Source organism: Dasypus novemcinctus, chromosome 10, assembly GCF_030445035.2.
Source record: "Dasypus novemcinctus isolate mDasNov1 chromosome 10, mDasNov1.1.hap2, whole genome shotgun sequence".
Taxonomy (NCBI): domain Eukaryota; kingdom Metazoa; phylum Chordata; class Mammalia; order Cingulata; family Dasypodidae; genus Dasypus; species Dasypus novemcinctus.
In genome coordinates, this window is record NC_080682.1 from 106584880 (window position 1) to 106595318 (window position 10439).

The following is a 10439-nucleotide window of genomic DNA, read 5'->3' on the forward strand; positions in this document are numbered from 1 at the left end:
CTTTCATGCTGCAATGGCAGAGTTGAGTAGCTATGACAGAGACAGTATGGTTCTCAAAGCCTAAACATTGTATTTCATTACCCTTTACAGAATAAGTGTGCCAACTCCTTGTTTAATCAAATTATGAAATCCTGATCCCCTCTTTCACAACATCCCTTCAGCTCAGGGTACCATGTGACCCAGTTCTGGCAAATGAGATTTAAGGTGAAATTTGCTATAGTATTGTAGGAAAGCTTTTAGTTTCTTGATAAAAGGAAACAAATACTTAGTGTTCGTAGCATTTCTTCCTTTTTACTTCCTGGGAAGATGTGATATCTGGGCAGTAACAACTATCTTTTGATTATGAGGCAAAAGAATGATTAAAAGGCCATGAAAATCATAGAAACCTCAGCCTTAAGATTATTAAGCCATTGAATCAAAGCCAGCTACTACTTACCCTTGTCTTCTCATCAGAAAAATATACTTTTATTTGTTTATAGGACTCATTGATTTTCTTGTTTCTTGCAACAAATACTCTATCAAATTGATCTTAGGAGAATCTATTGGAGAGAAGCTTACTATAATATATCACCATGAATGGCAGAATATTTAGGTCTTTTACTTTGAACCTTTTACACTGGTTTTACACTGAACCTTTTAGCTCATGAGATTACATACAAAGCTGGGTCTATCATAAAGCATCTCAGATCAATGTAGAAGTGAGGCAGGCTAGTTTAGGGAATGAAAAGACGAATCTGGGACCTGGCAGAAAAACATGGCTGTGAAACATGTGGCCACAGAATTCTACTTGGAAAATCTCTGAGATAAAGACCCCACCAGATGCTGGAAGAACCCGTGAGAATTTTCCTTGATCATCTGGGATCAAGGAAAAGACCTGGATATTCTCAAGGGATCTCATCATTGGGCCGTACCCCTGGGGGAATTGACAGATGGTATAATCAATCAAAACAGCAAACGACTGGGACCCTTCCCCTGAATATTAGCAAGTGGGAGGAATAATTAATGGTTTAAAAAGCAAGTGCAGAGAAGCAGATGTGGCTCAAGTGATTGGACTTTCATCTACCATATGGGAGGTCCAGGATTCAATTCCTGGGGCCTCCCCATGAAGGCAAGCTGGCCTACACAAAGAGCTGGCCTGCACAGAGAGCTGGCCCATGCGGAGTATCAGCCGGTGCAGCGAGCTAGCATAGCAGAGAATTAACATGGCAAGATGACGCAACAAAAAGAGACACAGGAGAGACGATAAGAGATGCAGCAGACCAGGGAGCTGAGGTAGCTCAAGGAATTGAGCACCTCTCTCCCACTCTGGAAGGTCCCAGGATCAGTTCCCAGTGCCACCTAAAGAGAATACAAGCAGACACAGAAGAACGCACAGCAAATGGACACAGAGATCAGACAACGAGGGTGGGGGGGATAAATAAATAAGTAAATCTTAAAAAAAAAAACACCATTACCATGTTAATTATTTTTAAAAAAAGAAAAAAGCAAGCACAGAGGCTAAATCATCCCCTCTCTACTTTCTCTGCCTGGACGAGCCTGCAAGTATACCTTGGACCCATAATCTATTATTTTCTCCCACTTCCATTCTCTTATTTCCTTAATAAACTACTCGCCTAACTAAATGGGCAGGTTCTTAAATTCCTTTGTGTAGCATAGCCAATAATCTAGAGGAAATCTGGCAACAGAAGGTTTATGATGAGCAGTCACATTATAGTTTATCATTGTAATTTATAGCATTATTTTTAATGTTACAAGAAAATGTTAGAACAAAGCACTATAAATATTATCAACATCATTATTAAAGTATAGCAGAAAAATGAAGACAAAAAAGAAACAAAAAATAAAAAAGAGAAAACAAAAAAAGGAAAAATAAATAAATTTTAAAAATAAAAATAAAGTACAGTTTAGTGTTTAGAAACACCAAGAAGTAAGCCAGTGTTAAATAGGGCCAGAGTCTTTTCCTGCTGTTGACATTCAGATGTTGTGAAAAAAGAAATGCTCTTATTTTGCAGCAGTTGCTAACCTTGATGTTCCACATGTCTTCTATTTGCCCCTCCAAATCTACCCTCTACCCTCCACAGCATATTCTTGTGCCTCAGGAGATTGACCTGTATGGACTATTTCCATAGGCTTTCTCCCCTCTGCTTTCTAGCGCTGTCAGTCTTGAGGGGATAACAGCTGGTACTTGGAAGGGAGAGGAGATTGAAGTTGGGATGCCATGCAATCTGATTTATCTTTTGATACAGTTTCTGTGGTAATCCTGTCACACAGGCCTTCCATCTTCATCCATTCTGGTTTAGGAGTTGTAACAGTTCCCCAACCAGCCTCTTTGTAGCCCCAGGGCATTGACTTTATCCTTTGTGGTATTTCCATCCATATCTATGTAAATAGTATCCTTCTTAATCTGAATAGTTCCTCTTTCCTGTTGGAACCTTCACTGATACACTGAGGTGACAGATGATCATTCCCCTGCCACATGGTAGATAAGGTGTATCTGCAATAGAGGAGAATGAAAGAAGGAGAGTGAGTCTGAGTGCTATGGACACCCCCAATTCCAGTCCCCGAGGCAAGTCTTACACTCTGTGAGCTCTCTGTTAGTGTACTCCATGGCAACTAACAGGAAGCCCATTAGTGTTTAATAGCAATTTGAGTTGGGCTCTGTGTCGTTATGGATTGAACTGAATTTCCCCAAAATATATGTTTAAATCCTAAACTCCAGTAACTTGGAATGTGTCCTTATTTGAAAATAGGGTGAAGGTGGAGACAGAAATGGGAGTTACTCTACCACAAGCCAAGGAACCCCAAAGATTGTCAGTGACTGCCAGAAGCTAGGAAGACACAATATGTATCTTAATGTTAACAGAGCAGAAAACTGGAAAAACGCCCCAACCCCTTCCCAGGGATGTTGGGTCTATGATTAATTTTCTTTGTTCCAAACAAAACCTGTAAAAAAAACCCTTAATGGGGGGGCAGGTTTGAGATTAATTAGATCTCCTGTCCTCCGCCAGCCAATGCAACCAGTTTTCCTTCCTTGTCTTGTTTGGTGTGTCTGTCTATTCTGCCACATTGAGCAACAAGCCTGTGGACTATTCCATCTCTTTCAGTGCTCTCAGAAAAACCCTCAGTAAACCTCTCCTTCCCAGATAGAGTCACATGCTGGTTCTTAACCTGTACCAGTGGCCAGGGGCTGGGATTATGCTGATTAGTTTCAACCTAAACCCTAAACCTTATCCCTTGCATGCGAGGGAGGGACAATTTCTCTGGAAACAGATGGGCTCCACTGATGTAGGGAGGAGACTGGATAATGAACAATTAGTAGACCTACCAGGAGTATGAGGGAATGGCCTCTAGGGAGATAACCACGATATCTTATCTTCTTGCTATGAAAGCCAGTAGTTTATTTTCTTTTTATTTTATGCTGTTTCTTTTTTTTCATGAAATAGTCCTGACTAATACAATTAGAAAGATCTTGGAGTTCTAGCTCTGCCACTCACAAGGTACGTGACTTTGGGCTTGTCATATAAGCTATCTAAACCTTAGTTTCTACTTCTGTAATATAAAGATTAATCAAACCAGTCTACCTCACAAGGTTGCTGAGTGGCTTCAATGAGATAAGAGATATGAAAGCACTTTGTAACTGCAAAGGGCTAAACAAACGAGAGTTTTTATTAGCAGTAGCATCGTCCTTGCTGTACCTGGGAGATCTTGTTGCTCCCTTTGGTGAGGAAATTGAACATTCCCTTCTGACCCAGAATGCTAAATTACTAACAATCTCCCTAAGGCTTTCTCTTTTCCCTTTTATGAAGAGAGTGCACTCTGAGCTACTAAAAGCCAGAGTTGGATTGAATTCTAGGGTTTTCTCCATTGTCTTGGGAAAAAACAAAACTGGACTGGTCATTCCAATCAGTCAGTCCAAAAGTACTAATTAAGCACCTTTCTGGTGCCTGCTACTCTGTTAGATTAACAAATGTAATCTTAACAGAGTAAATTATCACAGGGAAAGCAGCTATATGCAACCAGAGATTAGTCCAGTAACAAACATTTATTGTGCTATCTTCAAGGCATTATGTAAGCTCTTATCACAAGGGCTTTTATGAGTTGACTGTGATAAGAAGAAAAGTGTTGAAGGAAATTATATAGTTTGGCAAAGTGGGTTTTGCAAGTAGACTGTAGAGTACTTTAGACACAAATGAATCACTATGTTTCCTTCTCTAGTTCCCTGGAGAGGAAAACCTTACTTTGAGAAAACAATAATTGTGCTCAATTTAATAAAAATAACTTTCAATAATCAGAATAATCATGGAGATATGGAGGAAGATGCTTCCTCCCTGTAACTGCACACAGCTGTTAGAATTAACTGTGCTGAATGATCTCAGAGTAAAAGGCTGTGGTGATTCTCTTCAGAAGTACTTTTTCTAAATACGTCTTTCTCCTTCCTGCCCTGTCACTAGGGTATATCAGTGAGTGAGGGAAGGCAGGATTGGGCCTATGTATTTTGATAAAAATACAACCCCTCCACACACATACTTTGAGACCCACTGGCCTAAAGAAATGAGTTTTGAGTACTCATGGGTTCCTACTCTCCTCATCCAATGTTTCCCCCAACTGTACTTCTGGTGAGCTGTTTTCAGCTCCCACAGGACATAACCTCAGTCTGAAAACAGGGAGGTGTTAGATTCCTCTAGGTTATTGGCTATGTTGCATTAAAGAATTTAAGAACATGCCAGTTTAGTTAGGCCAGTAAAAAGAATTTATTGGAAAATGGAGGAAAAGAACAGAGCTTGCTAAGAAATGGGAGAGAAGGATGGAAATATACACTGAGATTTATGTGGGTTCCTCTAGACAGAGAGTGTGTACTCTGCCTTGGGTGCTTACCTTTTAAACTATTAATTATTCCTCCCCCTTGACAGTGCTAAGTGAAGGACCCCAGCTTTTATTGGCTACCCCACCAATGGTGGGGACCAATGGTGGGGCCTTTTCTTAATATCTGGGACCAAGAGGAATTCCCAGAAAAGAGAAACTGGGACCTCAAGGTTGAACTCAGGGTCTCAGCGAGGTCTTGCAACCATGTTGTCTATTGACAGTGTTGTCTGTCGACCATACTGTGGCTCATCTTCTCCTTGTTTCCCTAGCTAACCTGTCTCAAGTCTACTCAGAGTTCTATGGCTTCCTCATCAGAGGTGGCAGGGGCTACTTCCTGTGCTGTGCAGGTTCCAGGAGACTCTGGGCAGCTGGTGAAACTGTCCTTGAGACCTGAATGGGGACATTCCCTGAGTGGAGTAGGCCACTGGGGGCTCACCAGACCTCTATTCCTCTCTTATCAGTCTCCTCCCCATTCATGACTAACCAGTCACAGCACCTGCCCTTTTTCTGCTCTTTTTTCTGTCTTCCCAAGGACTTCTCTATTCTCTCCTTATGCCTCCATTTGGAACATGACTATTATGTTCCATTTGGAACATGACTGAGGCCTTCTCCAGCCACTCCGAAACTGCTCAGACTTGTTGGATCTGCTTTTGCCTTTTGACCGGTAGAAGCAGTGTTTGTAACCAGACCCTGCTTGGCCCCTTGAGGGACCCCCATCCATGGCCTCTCCCTGGTAGTCTGGAAGCCTTCTCCTCCATTACCTTACCTGTCAGAAGAGCCTCTGGTTCCCCAGCCATCTTGTCTTTTTCCCTTGGCTCCTAGACATCTGATTTGGCTCTAGACTGTGGCCCCTCACCAAGTTTTTAAATCATGTCCAGACCTCCAATCCGTGGTCTTGTGGGCACTCATTTATATTTTCCCCAGACTACTCTCTAAGTCCTTCAAGGCCACTAGAGATAGAAAGTCCCTAGCCAGTCCCTTTTCCAGGGAGGAAATTCAGCTTGGTAGTCTCAGTCTGAGAACTGGACCCAGACATCTCCCAAGACCTCAAGGGCCCTGGAGACATCCAGTGGCAGGAGCTCCTAATCCCCAGAATGCTGGGGCAGCAAGCAGGGGTCTCGACCCCCAGGGCATTGGGGAAGTGAGCAGATTCCTTCAGTAAGGTCTAGGAGTGGGATGCCACTAAGACTGGTGAACGCATTCTCATCCTCCCTAGGATAATGGACTGCTCCTCCAGCATTTCCGCAAAACTCCCCACTGGGTGTTTCCTCAGGAACTGGGACAATCTGACTACTGATGGTCTAAAAAAGGAAGATAGATGCTAATCTTTTTCTACAAACCACATGGCTGCAATGCAAATTAGAGGACAGCCAAGAATGGCCGCTAAATGGAACCCTCAATTACAACTCCAAACTCCAGTTAGACCTCCTGTGTAAGAGGGAAGGAAAATGGCTAGAAATTCCCTATGTCCAGCTTTTCATGGCTCTGTATCAGAACGAGAGCCTAAAGGGTTCTTGTTGACTATACAGGGAAAATCCGGAGCACAAGGAATACCTCCTTCTGAAAAGGAAAAGATATGTTAGATGACCCCTTTCTTAGTAGCCCACCCCATTATGACCCTGTCCGGGACCCAGAAGTCCCTTTAGACCCACCCCAGCAGTGACAGAAGTACACACACACCCCTCTGGTACGGCCCAGGGTCCAGTTTGGCAGGATACACCAGGAGTGGAACCTCATTCCACCCAGCTAGGACAGGGGAGTTCTAGCCCCTCACACTGGCCTTTTTAAAAAAAAAAAAAAAAAATATATATATATATATATATATATATATATATACGTTTTTTATTATATTTTTTTAAAGATACATAGATCACACAAAATGTTACATTAAAAAATATAAGAGATTCCCATATACCCCACTCCCCACACCCCCAACTACTCCCACATGGACAACTTCTTTTGTTAGTGTGTTTCATTCTTTGCATTTGATGAGTACATTTTGGAGCATTGCTGCACAGCATGGATTATAGTTTATGTTGTACTTTACATTCTCTCCCAGTCCATTCAGTGGGTTATGGCAGGATATATAATGTCCTACATCTGTTCCTGCAATACTGATGATTATGATTATGAGCTGGTGTGCTTGAAATTTCAACTAGGCCTAGAGCTGTAGGGTGCCTAAGAGTTACCTCCTGAAAGCTTCCATATAGCTCAAATGTGGCCATTCTCTAAGCCAAACTCAGCATGTAAATGCTTTATCTTCCCCTCAGTGTGGGACATGACACCGGGAGATGAGCCTTCCTGGTGCTGAGGGATTACTGCCAAGTACCAGCTAGTCACACTGGCCTTTGAACTAACCTGGGGTTAGTTCAAAGTTACTCTCTCAACTTGCTGCACTCCAGGAGAAAAGCTATGCATCTGAACCGAGGCACAAGGGCATGCTAATATACTGGCAGCCTAACAGCCTAACCAGGATGTAGTAGGTATAGTAGCAATCCTAAATGCAAACCTTGGGTGGAACTACCAGAGGGGACAAACAGATCTGAAGGCTAGAAACCATATGGCCATTGGTCTCCTCGAAGGGACGAGAAAGTGTACTACCAAACTGGTCAATTATAACAAACATAGGGAATTCACTCAGGAAAAGGACAAAAACCCAGGCTTGTTTCAAGGAAGGTTGGTAAAGGGAATGAAAAAATACCCTCTGGTAAATTCTGACGCTAGAGAAGGACAAATACTCTTGAGAACTCACTTTATCAGCCAGGCTGCCCCAGATATCCATAGAAAGCTTCAAAAGCTTTCCTTGGGTCTCCAGTTCTCCATGAATAGCTTTTAGAAACAGCCCTTTCAGTCTACAACAATTGTGATCATGCCACTGGGGAAGTTAAGAAGGGGCAGTTAAGGGGCCTGGGAACAGGCTCAAATTTTAGCCATTTCTATAAAGGCACTGTGTCACCTTGGGGCCACCTGAACCCAGGCCTCACACCATCAGGAACCTGCTTCAAGTGTGGAGAGGCTGCCTCGCCACTGAGACCCACTGAGGCCCTGCCCCAGGTAAGGAAAGGACGGGAATTGGGCCTGGGAATGCATTGCTCCCCAGGGTTGGGGGACTCTCTTGTGAACCCTGCTCGCCACGACCGAGGAGGAGAGAAGGGACTCAGGGGTAGGAGTGGCTCCCTGGACAACACTGCAAACCATCATCTAGGAGGAGGCTTGGGTGATCCTTGACATGGCAGGTAAGATTGTTAATTTATTAATTGATATGGGAGGCACCTACTCCATCCTAACCTTCCACTCTGGACCTCTCTTGTCTCAGTTGTGCCCTATAGTAGGAGTTGATAGAAAATCTAAATCCAGGCTGTTTACCAAACCCCTCCCCTGCAGAATCTTCTCATAAGTTACCAGTTCCTAATTATTCCAGGATGCCCAGCTCCTACACTCCCTGGGAGCCAGTATTCAGTTTATAAACCCTAACCTGGGCCCCCAGGCATCTGGTGCCCCAGATGGGGAAACTGGAGAGCTGGGATTTGAGACTATTTGCCTGGCTGCAGTGTCAGACCCAGGTCTGGGGACCCCCTTAAGCACAATTACCCTGGAAATGGCTAATCAAATAAATTCCCTGATGTGATACAGGAGTTCCAGGACTAGTCCTCTCGGTTCCCCAGTTTCCATATCTTATAACACCAACCAACCCTACCCCTATAGAAAACAGTACCCTTCAAGGAGGAAGCTATCAAAGACCTCCAGCCCATGATTTAAAAGTTCCTGGAGAATGGCCTCCTGGTTCCCTGCCAATCCCCTGTTACACTCCAATGCCTCCCAAAAATTTTTTCCCTTCCTTTCCCAGGCCAACCTAATTTTTCCTCCTATCACACTACCTTCTAAATGGCCCCTCAGCCAGTGAAACACTTAGGTATGCTGGCCACTTCTCTCTGAGTCTGGGGGCCAAGCACCAACTTAATCCGGTACCTCATCAACACCACAGTGCTTACCAGTGCCAGAGATCCACTCAAAGCTGTGGCCTAAAGAAGAAGTAGTAAGAAATGCAAATGCTACCCAGTACTGTTGGGGATGTTCTGCCGTTTTTGTGACTCCATACTTCTAAAGACAACTATGCCAACCAAAACACCCACCGAAGATGCAATGGATGTGTCACAAACTAGACCCCTAGGGCCTAGAGGGAGAAACCAACCTTGTCTGGGACGCCCAGAGAAGCATCCTGTTTCATAACCCAGGGCCCAATGGGTATATGTCAGTACTATCTGCTAGCAGGTTAACCAGCGAGCTGGTAACCATATGTTCTGAAGAGTGCTCCAGCTCAACAACAGCCAGTCTCATATTTGCTGATACTTTATCAAGATAGAATTTTCTTTCTTTGCGGAGACAAGGCTTACCTCTCCTTACTGCTCCTCTGGACTGACTTGTGCTCACTAGCATATATCACTCCCTCCATATACTATGGTCTGGAAACCTCACTCTCCCACTTCCCCTATTTTCTAACCATATGATAACTAAAAGGGCAGTGCCCTTCATCCCTCTCCTGTGTTAGCAGTTTATACCAAACCCAGCAGCTCTACCACAATCTCTCCTAAGAGTTAGCCAAAAGCATAAAAGAAACTAGCCACACCTTAGCAGCCCTTAGACAAAAGATTCCCTTGCTTCCATGGTGTTAAAAACCACAGAGCCCTAAACATGTTAATAGCAGCACAAGTTGGAACCTGCCTGTTCCTCAAAGTTAAATATTGTTTCTAGATGGCATTCAAACCTACAAAAAAAAAAGAAGGAAGATTAAAAAAAAAAAAAAAACATAAGGGGAAAAAAAGATATAGAAATAAATAACAAAAAGAAAAAAAAGAAAAGAAAAAACCCAAAACCTGTAAGATCAAATCCATCAGCTTTGGGAGGATGTGGCTTCTGGAGGTACTCCCATGGTCCAGTCTGTCATGGCTGGCCCCCTTTTTAGGGCCACTTATCCCCTCTTCTTTAGCCTGTTATTAGAACCATGTATATTCAAAATCCTAACTAAATTTATCTCTTCCAGGTTACAAGCCTTCTAAGTCAAGTTAATGTTACTCTGCAAACTCCAGCCTGTGCTCACTACTGCTGCAGGAAACCACCCTGACCCCAATAGAATAGCCAGAGATTTTGTACCTCATAGGCAGAATCCACTGCCCCTAACCAGCAGGAAGCAGTTATAGAAGAGACCTCTAACCTTCAGCAGTCCTGAAGACAAAGGGTTAAAACTCTCTGAGGGGAAAGTTGAGGCAGGTCAGATTAGGGAACTGGGAAAGGGGGGAGGCAGTAAGCACAACCTCTCAGGGCCAATGAAAAAGCGCTGTTGGGCAGGTAGGTGTAGTGAAAGGGGGAAGGCTGCTGAGGCTGGCAGACAACATGGCTGACAAACCTCATAGCTGTGTGATCCCTCCTGGAAACCTCCTGAGGGATCTTGTGAGAACCCAGCCATAAGAATCTCTTTTGGAAGAAGAGGGAAAGCCCCAGATGCTCTCAAAAGGCCTCACCATTGGCACCGGAGAACTGACAGGTAGGGCATCCAATCAGGACAGCAAACAGCTGGG